This window comes from Tenrec ecaudatus, chromosome 8 (genome assembly GCF_050624435.1).
Source record: "Tenrec ecaudatus isolate mTenEca1 chromosome 8, mTenEca1.hap1, whole genome shotgun sequence".
Lineage (NCBI taxonomy): Eukaryota > Metazoa > Chordata > Mammalia > Afrosoricida > Tenrecidae > Tenrec > Tenrec ecaudatus.
The window spans coordinates 64,323,702-64,342,582 of record NC_134537.1 but is presented as its reverse complement, the minus strand read 5'-3'; the positions used below and the strand labels follow the sequence as shown (position 1 = coordinate 64,342,582).

Sequence of the window (18,881 nt, the reverse complement as noted above, 5' to 3'; positions counted from 1 at the left end):
TTGGAGTCAGGAGAGACTGTATGTGAAGACCCCAAAAAGGATCAATGTTCAGGCTGGATTCTGCAGGGATCAATGTATTAAAGATACTTGCTTGTGTTTGCATCACTTTTATACCTATCATTCTTCTCATGCAACCAAAACTCAGTCTCACGCTGTTGGCAATGACAGTAACCAGAGTGTTCTGTCTGACCTCTACGGTAGGACACATAGACCATCTGAATAGACCCTTTGATTCTGTACCCCTATCCCCCCTATAGACAAAACTGTGGCCAGCACCAGACCCGAAACCTGCAGATTAAGAATTTGTCAAAAGTCTAGAAAGAGCTGTCAATGCCCTGAAAAACAAGCCTTCAGAAGAGAAGACACAGAATCAAAGCTACAAGTGGAAAAAAAGAAGCTCCAGGTGAGTGGAATTCAGACAACCGAGACCAATGAAAACACTAGAGCTTCTCACAGTGGTACACGCTGGTTTAGTGGTAGCCATGTTCAAGTCATATTGGCCTGAATCAGTGTCTCCACCCAAATCCTTAGGCTTCTGAAATTCCTAGTACCCTGTTTCCTGCAGTCCCTATTACCCAATAACCCTGCTGATTCTACGTTAAAACCACTTTATCATTCTTTGAGACCTCTGATTCAGAGTGACTTTGCAGGACAGAGTAGGAAACCCCACTGGGATTTCCAAGGCTGTGGATCTTTATGTGAGAAGCCAGCATCATCTTTGTCCTGGGGAGTTGTCTGGTGCTTTTCTCACACCAAACTTGCTGTTAGCATCCAGATGTTAAACCCCTGCACCAATAGGGTTTCTTTTTGAGGTTTACATTCATCCACTGCTATTAAATCTATTCTGATATATAGTGATCAAGTGGACAGAGGAAAACTGATCCTTAGATTTTCTGTTTAGCAGAAAGCCTCACCGTGGTCCTGGTGGTTTCAAACCGCTGACCATGCAGTTAGCAAGCACAACACACTACACCCACTGTTCTCCTCAGTGTGAGGTCCCAACAAAAAAATCACTGCTAGCAATTCAGTTCTGAGTTTAGTGTCCCATTGGATCACAATAGAGCTGTCTCTGTGGGTTTCTGAGATTGCAGATCTTTGTGGAAATAGAAAGCCTCCTCTTTCTCCAGAGAATCATCTGGTGGTTCGAACTTTTGACCTTACAGTTAGCAGCCCGTCATATTATTCACTTACACAAGTGTGTTGTGTGAGGACACAAAACCAAACAAAACTCACTAACTTCGAGTCTATGTTGGCTCCTAGTGACCCTCTTGGATAGAGTAGAAGTGCTCCTGTGGGTTGTTGAGGCTGTACTCAATGAGTGTAGACAGCCTCAACCATTCCCAGGTGAAGAATTGAGGAAGAATAATATTATCTAAGGGGGTTAATGGAAGAGTGACTAGAGTCTGTCCCCTGAGGAGCAAGCCCTCCTGGCCATTGAGACAATTCTCATAAAATTCTTTCCTAGGTGGCAGCAGCAGCAGCAACCTGGTTCATGGAGATCCTCTAAGTAATCTAGAGCCAGCATAGTGTCACAGAATTAACAGATGAAAATGGAAACTTGAGTTACATTCCTTTCCTTGGTTTCAATCCACATGGGAATAGTGAATCATGCTGCAGGAGTGAGGAAAGAACTATAGGTGAGGTCAGAGCAAGCTACCTGGCCACTGGTCACGTTTCAAGGAAGACATTGGTATTGGTTTAATCCTGGCAGTTGCCTGAATGTTGACCCAAACATCTGAGCAGGTTGGATCCAGGTTACATGTAGTCTTGTTGCTTAACTCATATGGAAGTGCATCTCTCAAACACTCACTGCCACCGAGTTGAGGGTGATTTATAGTGCCACCATGGGAAATGGTAGAACTGCCCTTGTGTATGTTTTGGTGGATCTAACACTTTTCTGGTCATAACAGACCTCTTATTTGTCGTGAGAAAAAGGTCAAATGATAACATATTTATAACCATTTGTTTAGAAGCCCCATTTTACAACAATTCCACCACCAGGGCTCCTGAATTTTGTTAAAATTTGGGGAAAACGTGGCAATCTAGCTTCTCCCATTCTTGGTGACACCCTGTCTGTCATAGAACTCTGCTCGATTATTTTCCCAGGTCTGAGAGTTTGGAAGTAACACCACATCTTTCTTCTGAGGGACCTGTGGATGGATTAAAATAGCCAGCCATTTGCTTAGTAGCCAATCCCCTTAACTTTAAATAACCCATAGGCCTGATTAGTTTTTAATTGGCTAACCACAAAGTGGATGATGTGGGGAGAATTATCAACCCCATTTTTCAAACATGGAAACTGAGGCACACTAAGACACCACATGAGTTGGAAGAGAGCTCATGCAGACTAGGAAGTTTGTTATCTAGGTAGTGAGCTCTCCTACTCAATCACAATCACCGACTACTCAGAACTATTTTGGAGTCACGAGAGACTGTATGTAAAGACTCCACAAAGGATCAATGTTCTGGCTGGATTCTGGAGTTATCAATGTATTAAAGATATGTGATTGTGTTTAAATCACTTTTATCTCTATCATTCTTCTCATGCAACCAAAACTCAGTCTGAGGCGGATGGCAACTACAGTAAGCAGACTGTTCTGTCTGACTTCTACAGTAGAACACATAGACCATCTGAATAGACCCTTTGATTCTGTGCCCCTCTAGCTCCATAGTCAAAACTGCAGCCAGCACCAGACCCGAAACCTGTAGATTAAGCGTTTGTCAAAAGTCTAGAAAGAGATGTCAATATTCTCAAAAACTAGCCTGCAGAAGAGAAGACACAGAATCAAAAGCTACAAGTGAAAAGGAAAAAAAAAGAAGCTCCAAGTGTGTGGAATTCAGACAACTGAGACCTATGAAAACAATAGAGCTTGTAACAGTGGTTCATGCTGTTTTACTGGTAGCCAGGTTCAAGTCACATCGGCCTGAATCAGTGTCTCCACCCAAATCTCTAGGCTTCTGAAATTCCTAGTACCCTGTGTCCTGCAGTCTCGATTACCCAATAACCCCCTGATTCTACTTTATAGCCACCTTCTCATTTGTTGAGACTTCTGAATCAGAGTGACTTTGCAGGACAGAGTAAGAAAACCCACCGGGATTTCCAAGGCTGCCGATCTTTATGTGACCAGCCAGCTTATTTTGTCCTGGGGAGTTATCTGGTGCTTTTCTAATACCAAACTTGGAGTTAGCATCCAGATGTTAAATCCCTACACCAATAGGGTTTCTGTTTCAGTTTTATAATCATCCACTGCTATTAAATCTATACCGATAGATAGTGATCAAGTGGACACAGCAGAACTGATCCCTATAGTTCCTTTTTAGTGGATAGCCTCAACTTGTTCCTGGTGGTTTCAGACTGCTGACCATGCTGTTAGCAGGCACAACACACTACACCCCATGTGCTCCTATGTGTGAGGTCTCAACAAAATAAATATCACTGCTATTGATTCAGTTCTGAGGATACTGTCCCTATGGATCACAGTAGAGCTGTCTCTGTGAGTTTCTGTGATTGCAGATCTTTCTGGAAATAGAAAGCCTCCTCTTTCTCCAGAGAAGCATCTTGTTGTTCAAACGGTTGACCTTACAGTTAGCAGCCTTTTGTGTTATCCACTTACAAGTGTGGTGTGTGAGGACTCAAACCAAACTAAACTCACAACCTTTGAGTCCATGTTGATGCCTAGTGACCCTCTTGGATAGAGTAGAACTGCTCCTGTGTGGTGCTGAGGCTGTAACTCAATGAGTGTAGACATCCTCAAACAACACCCAGGTGAGGACAAGTGGAGGAAAAATATTTCCTAAGGGGGTTATTTGAAGGGTGACTAGAGTTGTCGCCTGAGGAACAAGAGCTACTGGCCATCAAGGCAATGCTCATCAAAGTCTTTCCTAGGTGGCAGCAGCAGCAGCAACCTGGTTGGTGGAGACCATCTATGTAATCTAGAGCCTGCAAAGTGTAACAGAATTAACAGCTGAAAAGGGAAAGCTTGAGTTACATTTCTTTCCCTTGGTTTCAAACCATATGGGAATAGTGAATCATGCTGCAGGAGTGAGCAAAGAACTATAAGTGAGGTGAGAGCTAGCTACCTGGCCACTGGTCATGTCTGCAGGAAGACAATGGTGTTGGTTTATGCCTAGCACTTGCCTGAATTTTGACCCAAACATCTGAGCAGGGTGGATCCAGATTGCATGTAGTCTTGCTGCCTAACCCAGATGGAAGTGCATCTCTCAAACACTCACTGCCACCGAGTTGAGGGTGATTTATAGTGCCACAATGGGACAGTGTAGAATTGCCCTTGTGTATGTTTTGGTGGCTGGAACACTTTTCTGGCTGTAGCAGACCTCTTCTTTCTCCTGAGATAGGGTCCAATGGTTACATATATTAGACCATTTGATTAGCAGCTCCATTTTACAACAATTCCCCTAGCAGGCCTCCAGAATTGTGTTAAAATAGGGGGGAAAACTGGCAATCTAGCTGCTGCCACTCTTGAAGACACTGTCTGTCATAGAACTCTGCTCCATTGGTTTCCCAGGGCTGAGAGTTTGGAAGTAACCTCAGGCCTTTCTTATGAGGGAACTCTGAATGGATTCAAATAGCCAGCCTTTGTTAGTAGCCAAGCTCCTAACGGTTAATTAACCTATAGTCCAGAATAGTTTTTAATTGACTAACCACAAAGTGGATGATATGGGGAGAATTATCAACCCCATTTTTCAAACATGGAAACTGAGGCACACTAAATCACCGCTTGAGTTGTAAGAGCGCACATACAGAACTAGGAAGTTTGCTATCTAGGCAGTTAGCCCGCCTAATCAGTCACAATCACCGACTACTCAGAACTTCTTTGGAGTAAGGAGAGACTGTATGTAAAGATTCCACAAAGGATCAAAGTTCAGGCTGGATCCTGGAGGGATCAATGTATTAAAGATACTTTGATTGTGTTTGCATCACTTTTACCCCAATCATTTTTCTCATGCAACCAAAACTCAGTCCCAGGAAGATTGCAACGACAGTAACCAAACTGTTCTGTCTGAATTCTACAGTAGGACACAGAGACCTTCTGAATAGACCCTTTGATTCTGTGCCCCTCTCCCTCCCATAGACAAAACTGCAGCCAGCACCAGATCTGAAACCTGCAGATTAAGAGTTTGTCAAATGTCTAGAAAGAGCTGTCAATACCCTGAAAAACTAGCCTGCCGAAGAGAAGACACAGAATCGAAAGCTACAAGTGAAAAAAAAATTAAAAAAAGAAGCTCCAGGTGAGTGGAATTCAGACAACCGAGACCAATGAAAACACTAGAGCTTCTCAGAGTGGTTCAAGCTGGTTTAGTGGTAGACAGATTCAATTCACATTGGCCTGAATCAGCGTCTCCACCCACATCCCTAGGCTTCTGAAATTCCTAGTACCCTGTGTCCTGCAGTCTCCATTAGGCAATAACCCTGCTGATTCTACTTTATAGCCACCTTCTCTTTCTTTGAGCCTTCTTATTCAGAGTGACTCTTCAGGACAGAGTAGGAAACCCCACCTGGATTTCCAAGGCTGCGGATCTTTATGTGAGCAGCCAGCTTCATCGCTGTCCTGGGGAGTGGTCTGGTGCTTTTCTCACACCAAACTTGCAATTAGCATCCAGATGTTAAACCCCTGCACCAATAGGGTTTCTCTTTGAGGTTTATATTCATCCACTGCTATTAAATCTATTCTGATATATAGTGATCAAGAGGACAAAGCAGAACTGATCCCTAGATTTTCTGGTTAGTGGAAAGCCTCACTTTGGTCTTGGTGGTTATAAACCCCTGACCATGCAGTTAGCAGGCACAACACCCTACACCCCCTGTGCTCCTCAATGTGAGGTCTGAACAAAAAAATCACTGCTATCGATTCAGTTCAGAGCTTAGTGTCCCTCTGGATCACTGTAGACCTGTCTCTGTCAGTTTCTGAGATTGCAGATCCTTGTGGAAATAGAAAGCCTCCGCTTTCTCCAGAGAAGCATCTGGTGGTTCGAACTGTTGACCTTAGAGTTAGCAGCCCGTCGTGTTATCCACTTACACAAGTGTTTTGTGTTAGGACCCAAATCGAAACCAAACTCACTACCTTCGAATCCGTGTTGCCTACTAGTGACCCTCTTGGATAGAGTAGAACTGCTCCTGTGGGGTGCTGAGGCTGTAAGTCAATGAGTGTTGACATCCTCTACCATCTCCCAGGTGAAGACTTGTTGAGAAAAAATATTATCTAAGGGGTTTAATAAAGGGTGACTAGAGTCTCTACCCTAAGCAGCAAGCCCGAGTGGCCATCGAGACAATTGTCATAAAATTCTTTTCTAGGTGGCCGCAGCAGTAGCAACCTGGTTGATGAAGATCTTCATAGAGTCAGCATAGTGTCACAGAGTTAACAGATAAAAATGGAAAGCTTGAGTTACTTTCCTTTCCCTTGGTTTCAATCCACATGGGAAGAGTGAATCATGCTGCAAGAGGGAGGAAAGAACTATAGGTGAGGTGAGAGCTAGCTACCTGGCCACTGGTCACGTCTGCAGGAAGACAATGGTGTTGGTTTAAGCCTAGCATTTGCCTGAATGTTGACCCAAACTCTGAGAAGGGTGGATCCACTTTCTTCAAACATGGAAACTGAGGCATACTAAGACACCGTTTGCATTGGAAGAGCGCTCATGCAGAACTAGGAAGTTTGTTATCTAGGCAGTGAGCCCTCCTACTCAGTCACAATCACCGACTACTCAGAACTGTTTTGGAATCCGGAGAGACTGTATGTAAAGACTTCACAAAGGATCAATGTTTAGGCTGGATTCCGGAAGGATCAATGTATGAAAGATATTTGCTTGTATTTACATCACTTTTATCCCTATCATTTTTCTCATGCAAACAAAACTCAGTCCCAGGCGGATTACAACAATAATCAAACTGTTCTGTCTGACTCCTACAGTAGGACACATAGAACATCTGAATAGACCCTTTGATTCTGTCCCCCCTTCCTCCCATACGCAAAACTGCAGCCAGCACCAGACCCAAAACCTGCAGAGTAAGAGTTTGTCAAAAGTCTAAAAAGATCTGTCAGTACACTGAAAATCTAGCCTGCAGAAGCACAGAATCGAAAACTACTAGTGAAAAAAAAAAAAAAGACTACAGGTGAGTTGAACTCAGACAACCGAGACCAATGAAAGCACTAGAGCCTCTCAGAGTGGTTCACGCTGTTTTATTGGTAGCCAGATTCAAGTCACATTGGCCTGAATCAGTGTCGACACCCAAATAGCTAGGCTTCTGAAATTCCTAGTTCCCTCTGTCCTGCAGGCCCTATTACCCAATAAACCTGCTAATTCTACTTTATAGCCACTTTCTCGTTCGTTTAGCCCTCTCATTCAGAGTGACTCTACACGACACAGTAGGTAACCCCACCTGGATTTCCAAGGCTGCGGTTCTTTATGTCAGCAGCCAGCTTCATCTTTGTCCTGCAGAGTTGTCTGGTGCTTTTCTAACACCAACCTTGCAGTTAGCATCCAGTTTAAACCCCTTAACCAATATGGTTTCTGTTTGAGGTTTATAATCATCCGCTGCTATAAAATCTATTCCGATATATAGTGATTATGTGGACATAGCGGAACTGATCCCAGAGTTTCTGTTTAGTGGAAAACCTCACCTTGTTCCTAGTGGTTTCAATATGCTGACCATGCAGTTAGCAGACACAACACACTCTACAACCTGTGCTCCTCAGTTTGAGGGACCAACTAAAAAATTACTGCTGTCGATTCAGTTCTGAGGTTAGCGTCCCTATGGGTCACAGTAGAGCTGTCTCTGTGGGTTTCTGACATTGCAGATCTTTGTGGAAATAGAAAGTCTCCTCTTTTCCAGAGAAGCATCTAGTGTTTCAAACTGTTGACCTTACAGTTAGCAGCCCGTCTTGTTATGCACTCACACAAGTGTGTTGTGTGAGGACTCAAAACCAAACTCACTACCTTCGAGTCCACGTTGACTCCTAGTGATCCTCTTCGGTAGAGTAGAACTGCTCCTGTGGGGTGCTTAGGCAGTAACTCAATGCGTGCAGACATTCTCAACCATCACCCACGTCAGGACTGGTTTAGGAAAAATATTTCCTAGGTGGGTTAATGGAAGGGTGACAAGATTCTGTTCCCTGAGTAGCAAGCCCTATGGCCATTGAGGCAATTCTCATAAAATTATTTCCTAGTTGGCAGCAGCAGCAGCAACCTGGATGGTGGAGATCATGTATGTAATCTAGAGCCTGCATAGTGTCACAGAATTCACAGCTGAAAATGGAAAGCTTGAGTTGCATTCCTTTCCCTTGGTTTCAATCCACATGGGAATAGTGAATCATGCTGCAGGAGTGAGCAAAGAACTAAAGGTGATGTGAGAGCTATCTACCTGGCCACTGGTCACGTCTCCAGGAAGACAATGGTGTTGGTTTAAGCCTAGCACTTGCCTGAATGTTGACCCATTCATGAGATAAGGGTGCATCCAGGTTGCATGTAGTCTTGCTGCCTAACCCAGATGGAAGTTCATCTCTAAAAAACTCAATGCCATCGAATTAAGGGTGACTTATGGGACAGGGTAAAACTGCCCTGCGTATGTTCTGGTGGCTGGAACACTTTTCTGGGAGTAGCAGCGCGCTTCTTTCTCCTGAGATAGGTGCCAATGGTTATATATTTTTGACCATTTTGTTAGCAGCCCCATTTTACACCCATTCCACCACTAGGCCTCCTGAGTTGTGTTAACATATGGGAAAAAGTGGCAAACTAGCTGATCCAACTCTTGGCAATACCCTGTCTGTAAGAGAACTCTGCTCCATTGGTTTCCCAGGGCTTAGATTTTGGAAGCATAACACCAGGCCTTTAATCTGAGGGACTTCTGGATGGATTCAAATAGCCACCCTTTTGCTTAGTAGCCAAGCCCCTCAACTTTAAATAAACTATAGGTGTGATTAGTTATTTAATTGACTATTGACAATGTGGATGATGTGGGGAGAATTAACAACCCCTTTTTTCAAATAAGGAAACTACGGCTCACTAAGGCACTGCTTGAGGTCGAAAAGCGCTCATGCAGAATTAGTAAGTTTGATATCTAGACAGTGAGCCCTCCTACTCAGTCACCATTACCGATTACTCAGAACTGTTTTAGAGTCAGGAGATACTGTATATAAAGACCCTACAAAGGTTCAATGCTTAGGCTGGATTCAGGAGGGATCAATGTATTAAAGATACTTGCTTGTGTTTGCATCACTTTTATCCCTATCATTCTTCTCATGCAACCAAAACTCAGTCCCAGGCTTATGGCAACGACAGTAACCAAACTGTTCTTTAAGACTTCTACAGTAGGACATATAGACCATCTGAATAGACACTTTGATTCTGTGCCCCTCTCCCTACCATAGACAAATTTGCAGCCAGCACCAGACCCGAAACCTGCACATTAAGCGTTTGGCAAAAGTCAAGAAAGAGCTGTCAATACCATGAAAAACTAGCCTAAAGAAAAAAAGACAAAGAACTAAAAGATACAAGTGAAAAAAAAAAAAAAAGAAACTCCAGGTGAGTGGAATTCAGACAACCAAGACCAATGAAAACACTAGAGGTTCTCAAACTGTTTCACAATATTTTAGTGGTAGCCAGGTTCAAGTCACATTGGCCTGAATCAGGGTCTCCACCCAAATCCCTAGGCTCCTGAAATTCCTAGTACCCTGTGTCCTGCAGTACCTATTACCCAATAACCCTGCTGATTCTACTTTATAGCCACCATCTCATTCGTTGAGACTTCTGATTCAGAGTGACTCTGCAGGACAGAGTAGGAAACCCCAACGGAAATCCAAGGCTGCGGATCTTTATGTGACCAGCGAGCTCCATCTTTGTCCTGGGGAGTTGTCTGGTGCTGTTCTCACACCAAACTTGCCATTAGCATCAATATGCTAAAACCCTGCACCAATAGGGTTTCTGTTTGAGTTTTTTAATCATCCATGGTTATTAAATCTATTCCGATATATACTGATCAAGTGGGTAGAACAGAATTGATCCCTAGAGTTTCTGTTTAGTGGAAAGCCTCACCTTGATCCTGGTGGTTACAAAACGCTGACCATGCAGTTAGCAGGCACAACACACTCTACACCCTGTGCTCCTCAGTTCGAGGGCCCAACTAAAAAATCACGGCTATCGACTCAGTTCTGAGGTTAGCGACCCTATGGGTCACAGTAGAGCTCTCTCTGTGGGTTTCTGAGATTGCAGATCTTTGTGGAAATAGAAAGCCTCCTCCTTCTCCAGAGAAGCATCTAGTGTTTCAAACTGTTGACCTTACTGTTAGCAGCCCGTCATGTTATCCACTTACACAAGTGTGTTGTGTGAGGACTCAAAACCAAACCAAACTCACTACCTTCGAGTCCATGTTGACTCCTAGTGACACTCTTGCATAGAGTAGAACTGCTCCTGTGGGGTGCTTAGGTAGTAACTCAATGCGTGAGGACATTCTCAAACATCACCAAGGTCAGGACTGGTTTAGGAATAATATTACCTAAGTGGGTTAATGGAAGGGTGACTAGAGTCTGTCCCCTGAGGAGCAAGTCCTATGGTCATTGAGGCAATGCTCATAAAATTATTTCCTTGTGGCAGCAGCAGCAGCAGCAACCTGGTTGGTGGAGACCATCTATGTAATCTAGAGCCTGCATAATGTCACAGAATTCACAGCTGAAAATGGAAAGCTTGAATTATATTCCCTTCCCTTGGTTTCAATACACATGGTAATAGTGAATAATGCTGCAGGAGTGAGCAAAGAGCTATAGGTGAGGTGAGAGCTAGCTACCTGGCCACTGGTCACGTCTCCAGGAAGACAATGGTGTTGGTTTAAGCCTAACACTTGCCTATATGTTGACCCATTCATGAGATAAGGGTGGATCCAAGTTGCATGTAGTCTTGCTGCCTAACTCAGATGGAAGTTCATCTCTAAAAAACTCACTGCCATTGAGTTGAGGGGGACTTATGGGACAGGGTAGAACTGCCCTTGTGTATGTTTTGGTGGCTGGAACACTTTTCTGGGAGTAGCAGCACTCTTCTTTCTCCTGAGGTAGGTGCCAATGGTTATATATTTTTGACCATTTTGTTAGCAGCCCCATTTTACACCCATTCCACCACTAGGCCTATTGAGTTGTGTTAAAATATGGGGGAAAAGTGGCAAACTAGTTGATCCAACTCTTTGCGATCCCCTCTCTGTCATACAAGTCTGCTCCTTTGGTTTCCCAGGGCTTAGATTTTGGAAGTATAACACCAGGTCTTTTCTCTGAGGGACTTCTGGATGGATTCAAATAGCCAGCCTTTTGCTTAGTAGCCATGCCCCTTAACTTTAAAAAACCTATAGGCGTGATTAGCTATTTAATTGAGTAACCACAAAGTGGATGATGTGGGGAGAATTAAAAACCCCTTTTTTTCAAACAAGGACACTAAGGTTCACTAAGGCACCGCTTGAGGTGGAAGAGTGCTCATGTAGAATTAGTAAATTTGATATCTAGGCAGTGATCCCTCCTACTCAGCCACAATTACCGATTACTCAGAACTGTTTTGGAGTCAGGAGAGACTGTATATAAAGCCCCACAAAGGTTCAATGTTCAGACTGGATTCTGGAGGGATCAATGTATTAAAGATACTTGCTTGTGTTTGCATCACTTTTATCCCTATCATTCTTCTCATGCAAACAAAACTCAGTCCCAAGCGGATGGGAACGACAGTAACCGGACTGTTCTGTCTGACTTCTACAGTAGGATACATGGACTATCTGAATAGAACCTTTGATTTTGTTCTCCTCTCCCATCAATAGACAAAACTGCAACCAGCACCTGACCCGAAACCTGCAGATTAAGAGTTTGTCAAAAGTCTAGAAAGAGCTGTCAGTACCCTGAAAAACTAGCCTACAGAAGAGAAGACACAGAATCAAAAGCTACAAGTGAAAAAAAAGAAGAAGCTCCAGGTGAGTGGAATTCAGACAACCGAGACCAATGAAAACACTAGTGCTTATCAGAATGGTACACGCTGTTTTAGTGGTAGCCAGGTTCAAGGCACATTGGCCTGAATCAGTGTCTCTACCCAAATCTGTAGGCTGTTGAAATTCCTAATACCCTGCGTCCTGCAGTCCCTATTACACAATAACCCTGCTGATTCTACTTTATAACCACCTTCTCATTCTTGATACTTCTGATTTTGAGTGACTCTGCAGGACAGAGTAGAAAACCCCACCGGGATTTCCAAGGTTGCGGATCTTTATGGGAGCAGTGAGCTTCATCTTTGTGCTGGGGAGTTGTCTGGTGCTTTTCTAACACCATATTTGCAGTTAGGCTCCAGATGTTAAATGCCTGCACATATAGGGTTTCTGTTTGAGTCTGTTTGAGTTTTATAATCATCCACAGTTATTAAATCTATTCCGATATATAGTGATCAAGTGAACAAAGCAGAACTGATCCCTAGTGTTTCTGTTTAGTGGAAAGCCTCACCTTGGTCCTGGTGGTTTCAAAACGCTGAACATGCAATTAGCAGGCACAACACACTACACACCCTGTGCTCCTCAGTGTGAGGTCCCAACAAAAAAATCACTGGTATCAATTCAGTTCTGAGCTTAGTGTCCCTATGAATCACAGTAGAGCTGTCTCTGTGGGTTTCTGAGATGGCAGATCTTTGTGGAAATAGACTCATCTTTCTCCAGAAAAGAATCTGCTGCTTTGAAATATTGACCTTAGAGTTAGCAGCGCGTCGTGTTATCCACTTACACAAGTGTGTTGTGTGAGGACTCAAAACCATACAAAACTCACTACCTTCGCGTCCATATTGCCTCCTAGTGACCCTCTTGGATAGAGTAGAACTGCTCCTGTGGGGTGCTGAGGCTGTAACTCAATGGGTGTAGACATCCTCAACCATTTCTAGGTAAAGACTTGTGGAGGAAAAATATTATCTAAGGGGGTTAATAGAAGGGTGACTTGAGTCTGTCCCCTGAGCAGCAAGACCTACTGGCCATCGAGGCAATTCTCATAAAATTCTTTCCTAGGTGGCAGCAGCAGCAGCAACCTGATTGATGGAAAACTTCTATTAATCTAGATCCTGCATAGTGTCACAGAATTCACAGATGGAAATGGAAAGCTTGAGTTACATTCCTTTCCCGTGGTTTCAATCCACATGGGAATAGTGAATCATGCTGCAGGAGTGAGTAAAGAACTATAGGTGAGGTGAGAGCTAGCTACCTGGCCACTGGTCACGTCTGCAAGACAATGGTGTTGGTTTAAGCCAAGCAATTGACTGAAAGTTGACCTAAACATCTGAGCAGGGTGGATTCAGGTTCTATGTAATCTTGCTGCCTAACCAAGATGGAAGTGCATCTCTGAAACACTCACTCCCACCGAGTGGAGGGTGATTTATAGTTCCACCATTGGATAGGGTAGAACTGTCCTTGTGTATGTTTTGTGACTGGAACACTTTTCTGGCCGTAGCAGACCTCTTCTTTCTCCTGAGATAGGGGCCAATGGTTATATATTTTTGACCATTTGGTTAGCAGAACCATTTTACAACAATTCCACCACCAGGCCTCCTGAATTTTGTTAAAATAGGGGAGAAAAGTGGCAATCTAGCTGCTCTCACTCTTGAAAACACTCTGGCTGTCATAGTACTCTGCTCCATTTTTTCTCAGGGCTGGGAGTTTGGAAGTAACCTCAGGCATTTCTTCTGAGGGAACTCTGAAAGGATTCAAATAGCCAGCCTTTTCCTTAGTACCAAGCCCCTTAATTTTAAATAACCTATAGGCCTGATTAGTTTTTAATTGACTAACCACAAAGTGGATGATGTGGGGAGAATAATCTACCCAATTTTTCAAGCATAGCAACTGAGGCACACTAAGACACCGCTTGCGTTGGAAGAGCGCTCATGAAGAATAGGAAGTTTGTTATCTAGGCAGAGAGCTCTCCTACTCATTCACAATCACCGACTATTCAGAACTGTTTTGGAGTCAGGAGATACTGTATGTAAAGACTCCACAAAGGCCTGCCACTCCCCCTTCTCTACCATTTGGGGTCCCATGTTTTTCCCTTGTCCCTGGGTTTGTTAACTCTATGATGCTCACTCTCCCAACACAACGGCTGGAGCCAAAGTGGGTGAACAAGTAAATGTGGTGAAGAAAGCTGATGGTGCCCGGCTATCAAAAGAGATAATGACTGGGGTCTTAAAGGCTTGAAGATAAACAAGCGGCCATCTAGCTCAGAAGCAACAAAGTCCACATGGAAGAACACACCAGCCTGTGTGATCGAGTGGTCCCAAAGGGATCAGTTACCAGGCATCAAAGAACAAAAAATCATATCATTGACTGCACACCTCCATGATAGGATCGCTGAAGACAAATGGGTGCCTAAGCAAATGTGGTGAAGAAAGCTGATGGTGCCCGGCTATCAAAAGAGATAGTGTCTGGGGTCTTAAAGGCTTGAAGGTGAACAAGCGGCCATCTAGCTCAGAAGCAAATAAGCCCACATGGAAGAAGCACACCGACCAGTGCGATCACGAGGTGCCCAAGGGACCAGGTATAAGGCATCATGCAAAAAAAAAAAAAAGATATAAGTGTGGGTATGTATGTGTATATGTATATATGTATGTGTATATATATATATATATCATATTAAATGAAGGGGGAAGTGCAGAGTGGAGACCCAAGGCCCAAGTGTCGGCCAATGGAGATCCCCTCATAGAGGGGTTTAGGAGAGGAGATGGGTTAATTAGGGTGTGAGGTAGTATCGACGAAGAACACAGCTTTCCCCCAGATCCTGGATGCTTCCTCCCCCCAACTACCATGATCCGAATTCTACCTTGCAGGGCTGGATGGGACAGAAGCTGTACACTGGTACATATGAGGGTTGGAGGTACAGGGAATCCGGGGTGGATGATACCTTCAGGACCAAGGGTGTGAGGGACGATGCTGGGAGAGTGGAGGGTGAGTGGGTTGGAAAGGGGGAACTGATTACAGGGATCCACATGTGACCTCTTCCCTGGGAGAGGGACAGCAGAGAATGGGGGAAGGGAGACTCTGGATAGGGCAAGATATGACAAAATAACGATGTATAAATTACCAAGGGCATATGAGGGAGGGGGGAATGGGGAGGGAGTGGGGGGAAAGAGGACCTGATGCAAGGGGCTTAAGTGGAGGGCGAATGCTTTGAGAGTGATTGGGGCGGGGAATGTGTGGATGTGCTTTATACAATTGATGTATGTATATGTATGGATTGTGGTAAGAGTTGTTTGAGTCCCTAATAAAATGTAAAAGAAGAAAAGAGGAAAAAAATGATTAGGGCAAAGACTGTACAGATGTGCTTTATACAATTGATGTATGTATATGTATGAACTGTGAAAAGAATTGTATCAGCCCCAATAAATTGTTAAAATAATAAAAAAAAAAAAGACTCCACAAAGGATCAAATTCAGGCTGGATTCTGGAGTGATCAATGAATTAAAGATACTTGCATGTGGTTGCATCACTTTTATCCCTATCATTCTTCTCATGCAACTAAACTCAGTCCCTGACGGATGGCAATGACAGTAACCAGACTGTTCTGTCTGACTTCTGCAGTAGGACACATAGACCATCTGAACAGACCCTTCGATTCTGTGCCCGTCTCCCTCCCACAGAAAAAACTGCAGCCAGCACCAGACCCGAAACCTGCAGATTAAGAATTTGTCAAAAGTCTAGAAAGAGCTGTCAGTTCCTTGAAAAACTAGCCTACAGAAGAGAAGACAGAGAATCGAAAGCTACAAGTGAAAAAAAAAAGGTCCAAGTGAGTGGAATTCAGACAACCGAGACGAATGAAAACACTAGAGCTTATCAGAATGGTACACGCTGGTTTAGTGGTAGCCAGGTTCAAGTCACATTGGCCTGAATCAGTGTCTCCATAGAAGTCCCTATGCTTCTGCAATTCCTAGTACCCTGTGTCGTGTAGTCCCTACTAGCCAATAACCCTACTGATTCTACTTTATAGCTACCTTCTCATTCGTTGAAACTTCGGATTCAGAGTGTCTCTGCAGGAGAGAGTAGAAAACCCCACCGGGATTACCAAGGCTGCGGATCTTTATGGGAGCAGCCAGCTTCATCTTTGTCCTGGGGAGTTTTCTGGTGCTTTTCTCACACCAAACTTGCAGTTAGCATCCAGATGTTAAACCCCTGCACCAATATGGTTTCTGTTTGAGGTTTAGAATCATCCACTGCTATTAAATCTATTCCGATATATAGTGATCAAGTGGACAGAGCAGAAATAATCCCTAGATTTTCTGTTTAGTCGAAAGCCTCTTTTTGGTCCAGGTGGTTTCAAACAGCTGACCATGCAGTTAGCAAGCACAACACACAAAACCCTGTTATCCTCAGTGTGAGGTCCCAACAAAAAATCACTGCTATCGATTCAGTTGTGAGTTAGTGTCCCTATGGATCACAGTAGTGCTGGCTCTGTGTGTTTCTGAGATTGAAGATCTTTGTGGAAATAGAAAGCCTCCCTTTCTCCAGAGAAGCATCTGGTGGTTCGAACTATTGACCTTAAAGTTAGCAGCCTGTCGTGTTATCAACTTACACAAGTGTATTGTGTGAGGACTCAAAACCAAACCAAACTCACTACCTTCGAGTCCATGTTACCTCCTAGTGACCCTCTTGAATAGATTAGAACTGATGCTGTGGGGTCCTGAGGCTGTAATTCAATGTGTGTAGACATCCTCAACCATCTCCCAGGGGAAGAATTCTGGAGGAAAATATTATCTAAGGGGGTTAATTGAAGGGTGACTAGAGTCAGTCCCCTCAGGAGAAAGTCCTACTGGGCATCGAGGCAATTCTCATAAAATTCTTTCCTAGGTGGCAGCAACAGCAGCAACCTGGTTGATGGAAAACTTCTATTAATCTAGATCCTGCATAGTGTCACAGAATTCACAGATGGAAATGGAAAGCTTGAGTTACATTCCTTTCCCGTGGTTTCAATCCACATGGGAATAGCGAATCATGCTGCAGGAGTGAGCAAAGAACTATAGGTGAGGTGAGAGCTAGCTACCTGGCCACTGGTCACGTCTCCAGGAAGACAATGGTGTTGGTTCAATCCTATCCGTTGCCTGAAAGTTGACCCAAACATCTGAGGAGGGTGGATCCAGGTTGCATGTAGTCTTGCTGCCTCACCCAGGTGGAAGTGCATCTCTCAAGCACTCACTGCCACCGAGCTGAGGGTGATTTATAGTGCCACCATGGGAAATGGTAGAACTGCCCTTGTGTATGTTTTCGTGGCTGGAATAGTTTTCTGGCTGTAGCAGAACTCTTCTTTCTCCTGAGATAGGGTCCAATGGATACATACGTTTGACCATTTGGTTAGCAGCCCCATTTTACAACAATTCCATCACCAGGCCTCCTGAATTGTGTTAAAATTGTGGGAAAATGTGGCAATCTAGCTGCTCCCATTCTTGGAGACACTCTGTCTGTCATAGAACTCTGCTCGATTGTTTTCCCAGGACTGAGACTTTGGAAGTATACCAGGCCTTTCTTCCCAGGGACTTCTGGATGGATTCAAATAGCCTGCCATTTGCTAGTAGCCAAGCCACTTAACTTTAAATAACTTTTGGCCTGATTAGTTTTTAATTGACCAACCACAAAGTCGATGATGTGGGGAGAATTATCAACCCCATTTTCAAACATGGAGCTGAAGCAACACTAAGACACCGCTTGAGTTGGAACAGCGCTCATGCAGAAATAGGAAGTTTGTCACCGAGGCAGAGAGCCCTCCTATTCACTCACAATCACCGACTACTAGAACTGTTTTGGAGTCAGGAGAGACTGTATGTAAAGACTCCACAAAGTATCAATATTCAGGCTGGATTCTGGAGGGATCAATGTATTAAAGATACTTGCATGTGTTTGCATCACTTTTATCCCTATCATTCTTCTCATGCAACCAAACTCATTCCCAGACCGATGGCAACAACATTAACCAGACTGTTCTGTCTGACTTCTGCAGTAGAACATATAGACCATCCGAATAGACCCTTTGATTCTGTACCTCTCTCCCTCCCATAGAAAAAACTGCAGCCAGCACCACACCCGAAACCTGCAGATTAAGAGTTTTTCAAAAGTCTAGAAAGAGCTGTCAGTACCCTGAAAAACTAGCCTGCAGAAGAGAAGACACAGAATCGAAAGCTACAAGTGAAAAAAAAAAAGAAAAAGCTCCAGCTTAGTGTTATTCATGGTACACGCTGGTTTAGTGGTAGCCAGGTTCAAGTCACATTGGGCTGAATCAGTGTCTCCTTCCAAATCCCTAGGCTTCTGAAATTCCTAGTACCCTGTTTCCTGCAGTCCCTATTAACCAATAACCCTGCTGATCCTACTTTATAGCCACCCTGTCATTCGTCGAGACTTCTGATTCAGAGTGTCTTTGCGGGACATAGTAGGAAACCCCACCGGGGTTTCCAAACTGCGGATCATTATGGGAGCAGCCAGCTTCATCTTTGTCCTGGGGAGTTTTCTGGTGCTTTTCTCACACCAAACGTGCAGTTAGCATCCAGATGTTAAACCCCTGCACCAATAGGGCTTCTTTTTGAGGTATATAATCACCCACTGCTATTAAATCTATTCCCATATGTAGAGATCAAGTCGACAGAGCAGAACTGATCCCTAGAGTTTCTGTTTAGTGGAAAGCCTCTTTTTGGTCCTGGTGGTTTCAAACCACTGACCATGCAGTTAGCAGGCACAACATGCTTCACCCCCTGTGCTCCTCAGTGTGAGTTCCCAACAAAAAAATCACTGCTATCCATTCATTTCCGAGTTAGTGTCCCTATGGATCACAGTAGAGGTGTCTCTGTGGGTTTCTGAGATGCAGATATTGTGGAAATAGAAAGCCTCCTCTTTTTCCAGTGAA

General features: G+C 43.9%; 1 long non-coding RNA gene across 10 annotated transcripts in view; it reads left to right on the top strand.

Moving 5' to 3' along the window:
* Positions 1 to 18,881, top strand: part of LOC142454957 (uncharacterized) — a 140,264-nt gene that overhangs the window by 66,898 nt on the left and 54,485 nt on the right. For 9 of the 10 annotated variants that reach the window (XR_012785733.1, XR_012785727.1, XR_012785729.1 and 6 more), the window contains 4 exons: positions 258 to 403; positions 5,094 to 5,250; positions 9,384 to 9,537; positions 11,804 to 11,953. This is a non-coding gene — a long non-coding RNA (uncharacterized LOC142454957). The remainder of the gene's footprint in view (positions 1 to 257; positions 404 to 5,093; positions 5,251 to 9,383; positions 9,538 to 11,803; positions 11,954 to 18,881) is intronic. The other variant, XR_012785730.1, reaches the window with a different exon arrangement.